General features: G+C 42.8%; 1 protein-coding gene across 3 annotated transcripts in view; it reads left to right on the top strand.

Moving 5' to 3' along the window:
• The window catches only part of LOC140453710 (uncharacterized), a 34,676-nt gene extending 29,670 nt beyond the window's left edge, over positions 1 to 5,006 (top strand). For all 3 annotated transcript variants that reach the window (XR_011952462.1, XR_011952460.1, XR_011952461.1), the window contains one exon: positions 2,080 to 5,006. The gene's annotated coding sequence lies outside the window, so the exon portion shown is untranslated. The remainder of the gene's footprint in view (positions 1 to 2,079) is intronic.
• The last annotated feature ends 10,320 nt before the right edge of the window (positions 5,007 to 15,326 follow it).

Here is a 15,326-nt window from a genome sequence, read left to right as displayed (position 1 = left end):
ATTAAGTAAGATCCCTCATGACCACAAATGATTTCGTGTGATAGATTTCAAGTATGCCTTTTGGGCTTGTCCCTTGGTGGTGGAAAGTAGGAATTTGTTTGCCTTTGAATGGGAAGATCCCAAGACAGGACGGAAACAGCAATACCGGTGGACTGTGCTCCCCCAGGGGTTTATGGAATCGCTGAATTTATTTGGACAGATGTCCAAATAGTAGGAGAAGCCACTAATAAATTATTTAATTTCCTGGGTCAGCAGGGACGGCGAGTATCTAAAAACAAACTACAACAGGTGGAGCGAGAAGTGAAATGCTTGGGACATTTAGTTAGTGAGGGAAAGCGAAAGATAAGCCCGGAACGGATAGAGTGAACTTTGTTTCTCACAGGACTAAACGGGAGTTACGTAAATTTTGGGGTCTAACGGGATATTGCATGATGTGAATTGATTCTTATCCTCAAAAGACTAAGAAATTATATCTCAAATTATTAGAGGAGGAATCAAAGTGTCTAAGTTGGGATGATGAGGAAAAAGAACTAGTTGAGGAACTCAAGAGATCTGATCCATGCCCCTGTGTTAGCCTTACCTTCTCTAGATAAACCTTTCCACCTCTTTGCTACCGTAGATAAGGAAGTGGCTTTGGGTGTATTAACCCAGAGGTGGGGAGGAATGAAACAGCCTGTAGCTGATCTTTCGAAGCTATTGGACACAGTATCCACAAACGGTGGCCTGAGTGTGTGCAGGCTGTGGCTGCCACTGCACTGTTGGTGGAGGAAAGCAGAAAGGTAATGTGGTAGAGGCAGGAAGGTTGCCAAATGGGTGGTCAGCTCAGACCTGCAAGCTCTATGTATTGGAAAGAGCCCTTAGGGCGTTAGAAAATAAAGAGGGAACAGTATACACTGACTCTAAATATGCATTTGGTGTTGTGCACACTTTCGGAAAGATATGGCAGGATAGAGGACTGATCAGTAGCTGGGGGAAGGAATTAGCACATGAGGAGTTGATTAAACAGGTCTTGGAGTCCCTATTCCCCCCCCCCCCCCCCCCCCCCCCCCCCCGAGAAATAGCGGTAGTGCATGTAAATGGTCATCAGAAAGGAAATGAACCAGAAGTTAGGGGGAATAGATTAGCCGATGAAGTGGCTAAGGAAGCAGCCCTGAACCCACAAGAAGTGGTGATTCATTCCCTAATACCTACTGTCCCAGATCCTCAGGAAGCTCTATATTTACTGAAAGAGAGGAAAAAGAATTGAAAGATTGAGGGGCTCCAAAAACAGCAGATGGGCATTGGATGTTAGCTGATGGAAGGGAAATGTTAAACAAAATGATGATGAGAGAAATTATGTCTGTCTTACATCAAGGCAGCCATTGGCGAGTACAAGCAATGTGTGATTTAGTTCTTAGGGAATATGGATGTAAAGGAATATATACAATTGCTAAACTAATATGTGAGGGATGTATAATATGCAGAAAGGTAAATAAGAAAGTCTTGAGAAAACAGACCCCGGGAGGAAGAGACTCGGGATTGAGACCCTTCCAGAGTTTACTAGTAGATTATACTGAACTACCCAGAGTAGGAAGACTATATGCTTGTCATAGTAGATCATCTATCTGGTTGGGATGAGGCATACCCCCTAGCTACTGCCACTGCGAGTGGGGTGTCTAAAACAATATTAGAGCACATAATTCCCTGATATGGGCTAGTAAACCGTATAGATTTCGACCAAGGAACTCATTTTACCTCTAAAGTGTTACATGGGGTAATGAAAGGGTTGGAAATTTCCTGGGAGTTCCATACTCCATGGCACCTGCCATCATCGGGAAGGGTTGAGAGAATGAACCAAACACTCAAAAGGCAGCTCTCTCAATTGATAATAGAAACCAGACTCCCTTGGACCAAATGTTTACCTTTAGCTCTCTTGTGAGTACGAACAGCCCCAAGGAAAGATTTGGGACTGTCCCCCTATGAAATTTTATTTGGATTACCTTATCTGGGAATGAATGGAGAATTACCAATTCCTGAAACTAAAGACTTGTTCTTAACGAAGTATATACTGGGCTTGTCCTCCTCTTTGTCTTTCCTCAGGAAACAGGGTTTATTGGCACAGACTCCGACCCTTGAATTCACCTTTCATCCCATCCAGCCGGGAGATTGGGTCTTACTAAAACCATGGACAGAGACTAAATTGCAGCCGGACTGGGAAGGGCCGTAATAGGCTCTTTTGACCAAAACGGCAATAAGGACAGCGGAGAAAGGCTGGACTCACTACACTCAGATCAACGGGCCAGTGGAATCTCCAGTTGAGGAAGAAGTCTGGACAGCCGAATCAATGCAAGAACCGCTGAAACTCAGGCTAAAGAGACTTTGAGTAACTGATTATACAGTGGCGACGCAAGCATGGGATTATTTCTGTAGAATTGTATATTCAGTCTTTTTGTGCTTCAGCAGTTTTTTTAGAATGCTGGGGATGCTTAGAGTTATGATGCTAGCCCTCTTAGTATTGGGATTTTGTCAAATATCATTTTCATATGTGTTATTATCGGTTCCTGAGTCTGATAATCCACAAGTAATAAACGCTGATGCATGCAGCTTAGTAAATTGTGGGGATGTAGATAATCAGAGACAGTACCGCAGCTCAGAGATACATCTTACGTCCTATGGGGATGGCCTTGGGATGGTACTTGGTATAATTGTCTCGTTGCCCCCTTCCGACCAGCTCTCGATTATCCCGATAAAAGGTGTAACCCAATATACTTAATGATAAAGAAAACCACATGGCACGAAGCAATTCTGCAAAGGGGGGGGTGGGGCACCTATTAGGTACAATTAAATGAAACATTTGGGATAGAAATGAAAACAAACGGGAATGATTTCTCGGGCTGTTGTTTTCGAATGAGCTTAGGACAGGGAAAACGGGCAGAACTACTGGATAATAAGGTACAAACTTTCACCCCTCCCGATGACCTTAAAGTAGTAAAAATTATAGAGGTAAAGGACTTAAAACAGACCATTGAAATAGTAACTGGATATGGGGATGCAAATGCCTGGGTTGAATGGGTAAAGTGTACTGTATAAAGTCTGAATAAGAGCAATTGCTGTGCATGTGCCTCCGGTCGGCCAGTGGCCCAGGTGGTTCTCTTTCCGCTCGGGTGGAAGCGAGACAGGAAGGGCATGAAATGTATGATAGCCCTGTATCAGGATGAGACTGCATGGAATGATAGGAACTGTACCTCCCTATCTCTGATGTTCCCTTCCTTGGAGAAGAAAGATTCAAAAGCCCCCCCCTCCCCCCACGTTTTCAGCCGTAGTCGGAAATCACATGTCGTGTTTGCGTAGACGAGGTACAAATCAGTCTAGAGATTTGGGGAGCTGAAATTGTGTACAGAGATTAAGAATGTCACCGAAACGGACAAGGGAGGGAACGACTCAGCACTAAAGGTGTGGTGGTACTGTGGAGGCAAAATATTGAGACCCACCCTACCTCTGGATTGGAGAGGGATATGTGCAATTGTACAATTGGCATTTCCATTTACCCTGGTATTTGAGAAGGAAAAGATAGTGGGGAAAAAGCGAAGGAGTAAGAGGTCACGTTAGACACTTCTTTTGATGACAGGATTTATCTTGATTCTGTAAGAGTCCCTAGGGGGGGTACCTGATGAGTTCAAGGCTCGTAATCAGATTGCAGCAGGCAAGAGTCAGCTCTCTTTTGGTGGGTAACAATTAATAAAAATGTAGATTTGATAAATTACATTTCCTATAATCAACAGCGATTTATAAATTTTACAAGAGATGCAGTTAAAGGAATATCAGAACAGCTTGATGCGACAAGTAGGATGGCATGGGAAAACAGAATGGCCCTTGATATGATTTTAGCGGAAAAACGGAGTGCACGTGTGATGTTAGGAGGAAGCTGTTGCACCTTTATTCCTAATAACACTGCGCCTGATGGTTCAATTACTTGGGCCTTAAGGGGATTGACTACCTTAGCAGAGGAACTGACTGAGAGTTCAGGAGTAGACACATCTCTCACGGGATGGCTTGAATCATGGTTTGGAAGATGGAAGGGGGTGATGGTTTCCATCTTTACTTCCCTGATAGTAGTAGTCGGAGTATTGGTAGCCATTGGCTGTTGTATCATACTCTGTATACGAGGGCTCACCCAAAGACTGATTGAGACAGCCTTAATGAAACAGATGCCCCTAAAATGGAATCAGGCAGATGAACATTATCGATTAAATAATGAGGGGATGAGTGAGATCAAGATGGATGAAATCTCCGGAATGATGCTTGCGAATTTTGCGGGTGATGCTTAAAAGAAAAATGCAGAAGTTAACAAATGGTAATTAAAGAAAAAGGGGGAAATTGTGTGATTTAGGTAAAGAGGGATATGTGCAATTGTACAATTGGCAGTTCCATTTACCCTGGATTACTTCTGCAATCATAATTACTTATGCAAGGTTAATGCACTCACACCAGTATATAGTCGTTTCAACTAAGAGCTGAGTCAACAAGAATGAAAACCATGTGGAGGAAATATATAATTGTTTTTGTATTAGCTAAAATGTGCATACAAGAATGAAACGTGCCTGCAAACAATGGTAGATGTTACAGACAAATAGATAAGGTGCTGTGAGTATGTAGGTTAAGCCAGATATGCTTGTACAAGCAGTAGTTATAAGCATCTGTTTCCCACTTCTGCAAAAACACAAAAACAAATCCCAATTAAAAGGTCATAAGGATCAGCATAGTTGGGGAAAGGGAGGAAATGGCACAGGTGGGGGAAGTAGATAATAGTGAAGGAGGATATACCTAACAATGGGCCACAGCAGGATGTGGTGAAATGGCCAAGTAAAACTTGTACTTTGTTATGCATAAGGCAAGAGATACACAATAGTAATGGGCACTGGGTTTGGAGTAGTGAATCCTATATAAGATATGTACTTGCTAAACTCTGGGTGCCTTATTCCAGGTACCACACTTGCAAGCATATAATAAACATACTGATTGCTTCAGATCTTGTCTCGGACTGAAATTATTGCAGTGAGTGAGCTTTGTTTCTCACACTTCACATAGTTTTCATTCTTATTGACTCAGCTCTTGGTTGAAACAATTACAAGCTGGTGTGAGTGCATTTACCTTGCATAAGTAATTATGATTGCAGAAGTAACACAACTTTACCTATATCCCACATTGCTGAGAAGCCATTTCGTAAAACAATTGTATCAGACATGTGAGCTGCGCAAGGTTACTTTATGGAGTCTGCAATTAGCTGAGACTAGTACCTCTTTATGATAGGAGCTTATCTCGCTAGCAGGCACTTAACTCAGCTGGGTATGTTTTTCCCACCTGATGGCTCAAGGCCTCTAGGAGTGATCAGTCAAGCGCTCACAAAAGGAAGCCACTTTGTATCAGTACATCGGAGTAGTCTGCTAGGTCACTTGAAGAGCTGGTACCCTACTCTCCTTGGTCATTAGAACCTAGTTAGTTTAGCTTATAGGTATCAGTGTTGTGTTGTAACAGTGATGCTATTAGTGAATAAAGGGTATGAGTAAAATTAAACTAAACTGTCTGTAAGAGGCTTCTATTTCAGACTTCCAAAGAGTACGAACTCCAGAACGAACCAAGAGAGAGGCCAGGTCTGAGTCCACAAGGGATTACTGGGCTGTCTCAAATCTCGACTTTAACATAGGCATCCTTGGAAGAGGCTTCGCAGCAAGTTTAAATCAATTTTCTCTGTTTAGATTCAAGCCCCTAATTTCAGAATGCGTCCACCATATGTTGGCCAGTTTAAATACTCTCGAGTGGAGGTTAATCCCATCAATTTCCCTAACATGATATCCCCACTAATACTGATTTCCTTCAGTTTTTCCCTGTCACGTGTTCCCCAGCCTTTCAGCGACATTATTTGGCATCCTTTGTGATGACAGAACCAAAGTTTGTAGTTAATTGTTCTGCCATTACTTTATTCCATTACAATTATTCCCTTGATCGTAAGGGATTTGTTTTCATTTATCCTTTTATGTCTTCATATGCCTTTAGGAGCTTTAACAATTAGTTTGTATGTTCTCCACAAGCTTACTCTTATACTTCATTTTCCCCTCTTAATCAATCCTTTTTGTGCTGTAATTTGAACTGCTCCCAGTCTTCAGGTCTGCTGCTGTTTTTAGTCAATTTGTATGCTCTTCCATGAATTCAGTACAATCCCTCATATCCCTCGTTAGCCACGGCAGGGCCACCTTTCCTGTTTTATTTTGTGCCAGACTAGAATGAACAACAGTTGCAGTTCTGCAAAGTATATAGTTAAATGATTGTCATCCTTTTAAGTTATGTTCCCTGAGTTACTCTAGCCTGCCTGTGTCTCATACCATCATCATTTTCTCTATTGGATTTTGGCCCTGAGTCTCAGAATCAACTTTCTCACTCTCCATCTTCATGAAGAGTTCTATCACTGAGTTCTTCACTCTCCCACGAGGGGCCTCGTACAGCTAGACTGCCAGTTATTGCCTTCTCATTACACAACTAACATTTTGAAATTATAGTTGTCATCGTCCCAGGAAACCATAGGGATGCTCTGTCATTAGACAGAGAAAGATGATTGATTGTGAATCACCATGTTTTAGGCAAGGGGCAAGGTTAAAAATGTTGGACCTTCATGGTGTCCTCAGCTGATATAGGGATTGAGCATGTTTTGTTGGCATCTCTGCATCACAAGTCATCCATCCAGCCAACTGAGCTAACCCACCCCTGGCCATTAATAAATATGCAGTCGAAGGTGGCCTGTCCTCCATTTGGGTCCTTAGTGTATTGATCCAGAAAACCATCTCATACACACTCCAGGAATGTCTCCTTTATGATATTATTACTGATTTGATTTGCAATCTATGTGCAGATTGAAGTCACCCACAATAACCATAAGTACACAAGATATAGAAACAGATTAGGGCATCAAGTCTGCTCCACCTTTTGATTGTGACTAAAATGTTTTTCAATCCCTTACCAATCAAGAACCTATCTATCTCTGTCATGAATCAACTTTAATGACTTGGCCTTCACAGCCCTCTACAGCAATGAATTCCACAGAATCACTGCAGGCAGAAGAAATTCCTCCTTATCTCAGTTCTAAAGGGCCATCCCTTCACTCTGAGGCTGTGCTGTCAGGTTGTAGTCTCTCCTATCCAGGTCCACCTCCTCTGTATCCAGGTCTCTCCGTGTTCTGTAAGTTTCAATCACATAGAGTCAGACAGCACAGAAACAGACCCCTGGGTCCAACCGGTCCTTGCTAACGATGTTCCAAAACAAAGGCGGTCCCACCTGCTTGTACTTGGCCCACATCTCCAAATGTTTCTTATTCACATACTTATCAAAATGTCTTTTAAATATTGTAACTGTATCTGCATCTCCCACTTCTTCTGGAAGTTTGTTCCACACATCACTCTCTGTGTAAAAACTCCGTTGCCCCCATGTCTTTTTAAAATCTCTCTCCTTTCACCTTAAATATAGCCCCTAGTCTTGAAATCCCCCATCCTAGGGCAAAAGACACCTGCCATTCACCTTATCTATATCTCTTAAGGGCAGGACTTCAACAATTTGTACCTAAGATGGTGCTATAATTGCCGACTTGTAAACTTTTCACCATTCATGTGAGTTCATATGACAATAAATTAATTCATTTGATTAAAAGTATGCCCCTGATCTTGAAATTCCCACTCTAGGGAAAAGATACCTGCAATTTCCCCTTATCAATTACTCTCAGGATTTTAGAAACCTTTGTACGATCAACTCAACCTCCTTTGCTCCTGTGGAAGGAGTCCCAGCCTTATCCAGCCTCTCCTTGGAACTCAATTCCTCCATTCACAGCAACATCTTGGTAAATCTCTTCTGAATTATCTCCAACTTAATAATATACTTCCTATAACAGGGCGACCTGAACTGGATACAGTATTCCAAAAGAGGCCTCACCAATATTTCCCGACCCTATTTTCCTACAGTTATCTCTGACTAATGCACCTAACCTACACACATCCCTGAACACTATGGGCAATTTAGCATGGCCGGTTTACCTAACCTGCATATCTTTGGATTATGGGAGGAAAGCAGAGCATACAGAGGAAACGCATGCAGGCGTGGGGAGAATGTGCAAGCTCCACAGGCTGGAATGGAACTTGGGCCCCTGGGGCTGTGAGGTAGCAATGCTAACCACTGAACCACCCTGCCACACATGGAGGCTAGAGTCTCTATGAGCAGACTGGTTGACAGGTTCCTTCCCTGAAGGACATTAATGAACCAGTTGGGTTTTTATGACAATTGGTAGCTTTGACAATCCCCTTTTCTGAATGGTCTGCCCCACAAACTATCAGATTGTTTCAGCTCAACTTCACAAGCTATTCTGACACTGGGAAGATGTTATTATTAAATATTATTTAATTTTGACTAATAAAAGCATCTAGAAATAAATATAGCGGAGTCATCATGATTTTGTGAAGGGGAAATAATAGCTGCAAAGTTTATTAGAATATTTTTGAGGAGGTAATAAGCAAGATAGATAAGGGGAAAACCAGCAGAAGTACATTTAAATTTCCAGAAAGCATTCAGTATGGTATTGTGTATGAGACTACTTGCTATGATAAGAATCCATGAACCCACAATGTGCTTTCATTGAGACTTGGCTAATGAAGTCAAGGCAGTGAGTTGAGATAAAGAGGGCATTTTTATGGTGGCATTTTGTGGAATCCCATAGGGCCGCAAGTATTTGCAATACATACAAATGACTTCAACGATAGAAGTGAACATACTGTTGATAAGTCTGAAGATGACAAAATAGTTGGGGAGGCAAGTAGTGAGGATGACATCATGATACTACAAGGTTAAAAATCACACAACACCAGGTTATAGTCCAACAGGTTTAATTGGAAGCACACTAGCTTTCGGAGCGACGCTCCTTCATCAGGTGGTAGTGGAGGGCTTAATCCTAACACACAGAATCCAATGATTGATGGGGTTGGGTTTGATCAAGTGAGACAGAGACACTGTTATCTGCCCAAAATGGAACCCCGGGCACTGAGAGGGAATCCACTGGGAGACAATGAAAACCCGGCTGCCTACTTGGAAAAACAGTTTAAAAAATGGAGTTTGGAAATAGAGCAAGGCATAGAGAATAATCAGCTGCTGACCACAATTTTCCGAAATTCTATCATTGAGGCAATGCCCTCCCAAATCAGGTCAAGACTGGAGGAGGTGGTGGGTCTGACATCATCAATGAGGCACCAGGAATTTAGAGACCATGTAGCTCATGCAGTTGAAAGGTTTTGAAAAGACAAAGAGAAACTGAACAACTGGAGGAGGTGCAAAGGAAGCTGGCACAAATGCAGCTCGAAGAGCTTAAAAAGAAAGAAAAAGAGAAGGCTAAAAAAGGTGTTGCCAATGAGAACCGACATAGTAATCAACACTGGTGCCGGGGCAAGGGGGGTCCTATCAGGTAGCTGGACAGGGGCCAGAAAGTCCCATGGAGGTTTCTAGAGAAGCTTTCCCACAGTGACATATCCTGGGCAGGGCAGATGTAAACAACAGCCTAAACAGAACTGGGGTCCCCAAGGACAAGGATTAGGAATGGGGACTAAGAAACATGATAAATAATCAGGCTCAAGGGGGGCCAGAAATGATGTGCTGGGGATACTATCAACCAGGCCACTTCAGGAGGAATGGCCCTTATTGGTCGGGGCTCTCTCTGCCCTACAGCAGGAATCCCCAGCGACCACTTCCCAGACACCTACAGGCCCAGCAGGACCTGTTAACCTGTATGGGATGTGCTAGAGTTGCCCTGTGAACCTGGGTGGGAAGGTTAGAAATGGAAGGCAGGGAGATAGTTTTGTCAATATTAGTGTCTAAAGAGATGCCAATTGTTAGGGATGCTTTACTACAGTTAGAAGTAAGATTGGAGTACACACATCAGGATTGGCATAGATTAGTGATGTTAGAGATGTTAATGTTTATTGGATACGGGATATAGCAAGATGTTTGTGGGGATGTGGAAAGCAGAAGTGTTGACGATATTGCCTCGAGCAAGATCACCTAAGTCTGAGCTGCACTGTTCAGTGATATTTGATGACTCTCAGGATGAGGTATTAAAGAGGCAGTGGCAGCAGAAAGTCACTGCTCCACAACATTTGAGAAGTGAAGCAACAGTTTGAGGGGAGCAGTGAGTGATTCTGCAAATAAAAAGAAATGCGTTCCTGGAAAGGTATGCCATAGTGTGCCACTAGTATACCACTAGTGTGCCATAGTGTGTCAGGTGCTGCACCACATGTAACCTTACTGATAAATAAGGGATATCAATCTAAAGATTTAGGACCTATGGCCAGGTATGTAGAAACAGTTGGGGAATGGCACATGGTCACGACAGGGGATTGGAATCTGGGGGTGGCAGCTATATTAAAATCCTAGCATGCTGCAACCTGACAGGGAATCTGAAGGAAGTCAAGGTAACACCCCAGCGGAGCATGCCAATGACAATGGAGAAAGATGATCAATATGGGAATGATCAATTTGTGGTCACAACATGATACAGATATGGGGTGAGTGAAATCAGCTAGCCCACTGGAAATAAGTTTGAAACCAGGAGCTACTTTGCCTAGCAGTATCCTTTAAAATTAGAGGCAGTAGAGGAAATAGCAGCAACAATACAAGAATTGCTAAGGCAGGGGTCCTTAAAGAAACTTGTAGTTCCTGCAACACTACTTTGTTACCAGTCTTAAAGGCAGACAGGTCAAAATGGAGACTTGTATCTGATTTAAGAACAGTAAATGAGGTAGAGGAGGATTGGCTAGCAGTTGTTCCAAATATCATATACTGCTGTGAGAAACAAAGCCCACTCACTTCAATAATTTCAGTCCGAGACAAGATCTGAATCAGTAGTGTCATTTATTTTACACTTGCAAGTGGGTGTGCTGTCACTTTCTCAAGGCAAGTGACATACACACACCAAATTCAATTCATACATAACATTTATATGATTTGATGTCTATTGTTTTACACTGCTCCCTCCCCTGCTTACATCGTCCACTTCCCTAAGACCGGCCCCCATTACCCCTGTTTGCCTCTTGCCTTATCCGGCCTTGTCTGTGATAAAATGCTTATTTCTGGTCTCACAAGGCTGTTTGACCTTACCCTGTTATAGGTCATTGTTAGGCATATCCCTTCTTCATCATTATCTACCCCCTTCATCTGTGTCTTTCCCGAGGCCGTTCTGATCCCTATGACCCTTTTAATTGGGGTTTGTTCCTGTGTTTTTGTAAAAGTGGGAAGCACATGTTTATACCTACTGTTTGTACAGGCGTATCTAGCTTAACTTCATCCCCTCACAACATCTTATCTACTTGCCCATAATGTCTACCTTCTGACATAGAGTTTTAGCTAATACAAAAACAATTATATATTTCCTCCACATTGTTTCCATTCTTGTTGACTCAGCTCTTGGCTAAAACAATTACCCACTGGTGTGAGTTCACCTCCTTTGTAAAATGGAATTGCAGAAGTAACACTAATCCTACTGATATCCCACAATTCCCCCTCTTTCTTTTAATTACCATTTGTTATCTTCTGCAAATATTTTATTTTTAAGCATCGCTCCCGAAATTCGCAAGCATCCTCCCGGAGATTTCATCCATCTTGGTCTCACTCATCTGCTCATTATTTAGTCGATAAAGTCCTTCAGCCTGATTCCCTTTTAGGGGCATCTGTTTCATTAAGGCTGTTTCAATCAGCCTTTGGGTGAGCCCTCGTATACAGGGTATGATCATTTTTATTAATTGTTACCCACCAAAAGAGAGCTGGCACAAAGCCTGCTGCAATCTGGTTACGAGCCTTGAATTCATCAGGTACCCCCTAGGGACTCCTACCGAATCAAGATAAATCCTGTCATCGAAAGAAGTGTCTAACAGTAATCTCTTACCCCTTCCCTTTTTCCCTCCTTTGTTTTCCTTCTCAAATGCCAGGGTAAATGGAATTACCAATTGTACAATTGCACATATCCCTCTCCAATCCGGAGGTAGCGTGGGTCTCAATATTTTGCCTCCACAGTCCCACCACAGATCCACTCGGGGAACCTTTAATGCTGAGTAGTTCCCTCCCTTCTCCGTTTCAGTAACATTCTTAATCTCTGTACATAGTTTCAGCTCCCCCAAATCTTTCGACTGACTTGTACCTCGTCTACACACACGAGGTGTAATTTCCAACTGCGGCAGAAAACAGGGGGGGATCTTTTGCATCTTTCTTCTCCAAGGGAGGGAACATCAGAGATAGGGAGGTACAATTCCTATCGTTCCATGCAGTCTCATCCTGATACAGGGCTATCATACATTTCATGCCCTTCCTGTCTCGCTTCCACCCGAGCGGAAAGGAAACCACCTGTGCCACTGGCCTACCGGAGGCACATGCACAGCAATTGCTCTTGTTCAGACTTTTCACAGTATACTTTACCCATTCAACCCAGGCATTTGCATCCCCGTACCCAGTTTCTATTTCAATGGTCTGTTTCAAGTCCTTTACCTCTATAAATTTTACTACTTTAGGATCATCAGGAGGGGTGAAAGATTGTATCTTATTACCCAGTAGTTCTACCCGTTTTCCCTGTCCTACGCTAATTCAAAAACAATAGCCCAAGAAATCCTTCCCATTTGCTTTCATTTCTATCCCAAACATTTCATTTCATTGTATCTCATAGGTGCCCCCCCCCACCCCAACAGGATTGTTTCGTGCCATGTGGTTTTCCTTATCATTAGGTATATTGGGTTACACTTTTTATCAGGACAATCACGAGCTGGTCGGAAGGGGGTCTGGTGTACTGTGACGAGACCATTATACTAAGTACCATCCCCAAGGCTATCCCCATAGGACTTAAGATGTATCTCAGAGCTGCGGTACTGTCTCTGATTATCTACATCCCCACAATTTACTAAGCTGCATACATCAGCGTCTATTACTTGTGGATTATCAGACTTAGGGACCGTTAATAATACATATGAAAATGATATTTGATGAAATGCCAATACTAAGAGAGCTAGCATCATAACTCTAAGCATTCCCAGTATTCTAAACATCATGCTGAAGCACAAAAAGACTTAATATACAATCTTACAGAAATAATCCCGCGCTCGCGTCGCCACTGTATAATTAGTTACTCAAAGTCTCTTTAGTCTGAGTTTCAGCGGATCTTGCGTTGATTCGGCTGTCCAGACTTCTTTCTCCACGGGAGGGTCCACTGGCCCTTTGATCCGAGTGTAGTGAGTCCAGCCTTTCTCTGCTGTCCTTATCGCTGTTTCAGTAGTCAAAAGAGCCTGGTACGGCCCTTCCCAGTCCGGCTGCAATTTAGTCTCTGTCCATGATTTTACTAAGATCCAATCTCCCGGCCGGATGGGATGAACGGTGAATTCAAGGGGTGGAGTCTGTGCCAATAAACCCTGTTTCCTTAGGAAAGACAAAGAGGAGGACAAACCCAGTATATACTTATTTAAAAACAAATCTTTAGTTTCGGGAATTGGCAATTCTCCATTCGTTCCCAAGTAAGGTAATCCAAATAAGATTTCATAGGGGGATAGTCCCAAATCTTTCCTTGGGGCTGTTTGTACTCGCAAGAGAGCTATAGGTAAACATTTGGTCCAAGGGAGTCTAGTTTCTATTATCAATTTAGAGAGCTGTCGTTTGAGTGTTTGGTTCATTCTCTCAACCTTTCCTGATGATGGCGGGTGCCATGGAGTATGGAACTCCCAGGAAATTCCCAACCCTTTCATTACCCCCCCGTAACACTTTAGAGGTAAAGTCAGTTCCTTGGTCGGAATCAATATGGTTCACGAGCCCATATAGGGGAATTATGTGCTCCAATATTGTTTTAGACACTCCACTCACAGTGGCGGTAGCTAGGGGGTATGCTTCAACCCAACCAGATAGATAATCTACTATGACTAGCATATATTTTAGTCTGCCTACCCTGGGGAGTTCAGTATAATCTACTTGTATACTCTGGAAAGGTCTCAATCCTGGGTCTCTTCCTCCCGAGGTCTGTTTTCTCAAGACTTTCTTATTTACCTTTTTGCATATGATACATCCCTCACATATTTGTTTAGCAATTGTATATATTCCTTTACATCCATATTCCCTAAGAACCAAATCACACATTGCTTGTACTCCCCAATGGCTGCCTTGGTGTAGGACGGCCATAATCTCTCGCATCATCATTTTGTTTAACATTTCCCTTCCATCAGGTAACCTCCAATGCCCGTCTGCTGTTTTTATAGCCCCTAAATCTCTCAATTCATTTTCTCCGCTTTCAGTAAATATAGGAGCTTCCCTAGGACCTGGGACAGTAGGTATTAGGGAATGAATCACCAATTCTTGTGGGTTCAGGGCTGCTTCCTTAGCCACCTCATCGGCTAATCTATTTCCCCTAACCTTTGGTTCATTTACTTTCTGATCACCATTTACATGCACTACTGCTATTTCTCGGGGAAGTAATAGGGACTCCAAGACCCGTTTAATCAATTCTTCATGTACTAATCCCTTCCCCCACCTCTGGGTTAATACTCCCAAAACCACTCCCTTATCCACGGTAGCAAAGAGGGAAGGTAAGGCTAACACGGGGGCATGGATCAGATCTCTTTTGCCTCATCATCCCAACTTAGACATTTTGGTTCCCCCTCTAATAGTTTGAGATATAATTTCTTAGTCTTCAGTGCATAGGAATCAATCCACAATCTGCAATAACCCGTGAGACCCAAACATTTGCGTAACTCCCTTTTAGTGCTGGGCAGCGGCATTCCCACTATTCCCTCTATCCGTTCCAGGCTTATCTTTCGCTTTCCCTCACTAACTAAATGTCCCAAGTATTTCACTTCTTGCTCCACATATTGTAGTTGGTTTTTAGATACCCGCAGTCCCTGCTGACCCAGGAAATTCAATAATTTGTTAGTGGCTTCTACTACTCTTTCTCTTCTTTTTCCTGTTACTAAGAGGTCGTCTACATACTGCAACAGGGTAGTCCCCTTGGGGCTGCTAAATTTCTCCAATACTTGTTCTAACATCTGTCCAAATAAATTCGGGGATTCCGTAAACCCCTGGGGAAGCACAGTACACTGGTATTGCTGTTTCTGTCCTGTCTTAGGGTCTTCCCACTCAAAGGCAAACAAATTCCTACCTTCCTCTGCCAAGGGACAGGCCCAAAAGGCATCCTTTAAATCTATCACACTAAACCATTTGTGGTCATGAGGGATCTTACTTAATAAGGTATAGGGGTTTGGCACCACTGGGTGCCTGATCAGTACTATTTGATATAATGTTCTCAA

The sequence above is a fragment of the Chiloscyllium punctatum genome, chromosome 27, assembly GCF_047496795.1.
Source record: "Chiloscyllium punctatum isolate Juve2018m chromosome 27, sChiPun1.3, whole genome shotgun sequence".
Taxonomy (NCBI): Eukaryota; Metazoa; Chordata; class Chondrichthyes; order Orectolobiformes; family Hemiscylliidae; genus Chiloscyllium; species Chiloscyllium punctatum.
This window is presented reverse-complemented; position numbering and strand designations above follow the sequence as displayed.